Consider the following 1,827-nt stretch of genomic DNA (forward strand, 5'->3'; position numbering starts at 1 on the left):
CGTAACAAGATATTGAAACTTTACAAAGATGGAAAAGGATATAAAAAGATATCCAAAGCCTTGAATATGACAGTCAGTACTGTTTAATCACCTATTAAGAAGTGGAAAATTAGCAAAAACTAGCAGAAGAATTGCTCAGGATACAAAGAAAAACTCACAGGTAACCGCAGAAGTTTCCAGTTTAATGTTACCAGTGTTTTTATATAAAACTATGCAATGCACCAGTTGCTAACAGCACTTGAGATTGATTTACTGGAACTGAATGACAGAACCATACCGCAGACAAAAACAGAACAAGTGTAATATGCAGTGGTTAAACTGAACCAACAATGACATACAATTCCATTTCACTGGCAAATTCCAATGACTCCACAGGCCAAACGCCCGCCAGCATTGCCAGTTATCAGGCTCTCATTTTCTCCACCTTTTCCCAAGTCATCTTCCTTCTCATGGACCACCGCTGTGTGTCCAATGATAGAATGTTCTCCTTTTAAACAAATTAATTTATCTTTAATATTAATATCAGCAACGCCACCAGCTGATGTTTCCAAGGTCTCCAACATGCCTCACTTCATCATCTGGACCTCCATGGGTCTTGCCATTGGGGTTGAAATGTGGACCAGCACTTACACAGCTGTTAGTGTTATCTCCATATGTGTGGATATGAAAGCCATGCTTCCCATCAGTCAGGCCAGTGATTTGACCAGTAACGGTTACTGGTGCATCTTCTTCCTGTTCGAAGCGGACCACGCCGGTCACCTCAGAGCTTCCCTTCAACACACAGATCGCCTTCATATCTGCAGAGCGCGTATCAGCAAGTACTTACTTTTTTTAAGCACTTTCTTTATTCTTCTCTACTGATCCTGCTCCCTCAGTTTAAGGTCTGACCAGCTTTTCCTTAATTGCTCCTTGGAGCGTCGTACCCCAAAATTCTGCCGCAGGGTCTTCACAACTTTTGTCATGATCTTGGCCTTGCGCAAATTCGGGTTGGTGTATGGTCCATGCTTCCCATCATAATCGTTCCTCCGCAAGATGTCCACCATCTCCACCATTTCTTCAAAGGCCATATTGGAGGCCTTAAATCTCCTCCTCCGGTATAGTGTCGTTTCGTGCTCCGGGCTTTCCTCCTACTTGTTACTGTAATAATTTACACACACCTGCTGTGTCTCCAACATGTTGCTCATACTGTGCACCGAAGAGAGAAGGGGCGGGGAATATTCGAGAAAAAGAACGTCAGGGGCGGGCAACATGGGCGGAATTTCACGCATGCGCAGTGTATATCAAGCTAACACGTATGTGCCATACGTACGATCTGTGTGTGTGTGTGGAGGAAGGATGAACGGAAGTGGCGAGCGTGCTAAACGAAGGTAAAATTTGAACTTGGCCCATCACAGTGGCCTATACTGCTTCAAGGTTGAGGCCTATATTGGGATAAGATAATGAGAGTTTAGGTTGACATTAGTGTTTTTGTCTTGTGTATTGTCTTACAGCAAAGATGAATCACTTTAAGGACCCAGAATTCATGGGCAGTTTCATAGACAGATACAGGGAAATGAGGAATTTGTGGGAGGTGAAACACAGCTTATATTATAATAAACAAGCTAGGAGTTCATCGCTGGAGACACTGGGAATTTGTGAAGACTTGAGTCCCGATGCAACCATCAAGTTTGTGGAAAATAAAATTGGGACCTTGAGGGACATGTATAAGAAGGAGCATAATAAAATCAAGAAATCCCTCAGATCAGGAGCATCAGCAGCGCAAGTGTATGTATGTACCCAGACTGTGGTACTTCAATAAACTGCGGTTTCTGGACAACCAGACTGAAG

At 43.3% G+C, this 1,827-nt stretch overlaps 1 pseudogene; it reads right to left on the reverse strand.

Moving 5' to 3' along the window:
• Positions 1–224: 224 nt before the first annotated feature.
• Positions 225–803, reverse strand: LOC141102549 (superoxide dismutase [Cu-Zn] pseudogene; annotated as a pseudogene).
• Between the last annotated feature and the right edge of the window lie 1,024 nt (positions 804–1,827).

The sequence above is a fragment of the Aquarana catesbeiana genome, linkage group LG07 (assembly GCF_042186555.1).
Source record: "Aquarana catesbeiana isolate 2022-GZ linkage group LG07, ASM4218655v1, whole genome shotgun sequence".
Taxonomy (NCBI): Eukaryota; Metazoa; Chordata; class Amphibia; order Anura; family Ranidae; genus Aquarana; species Aquarana catesbeiana.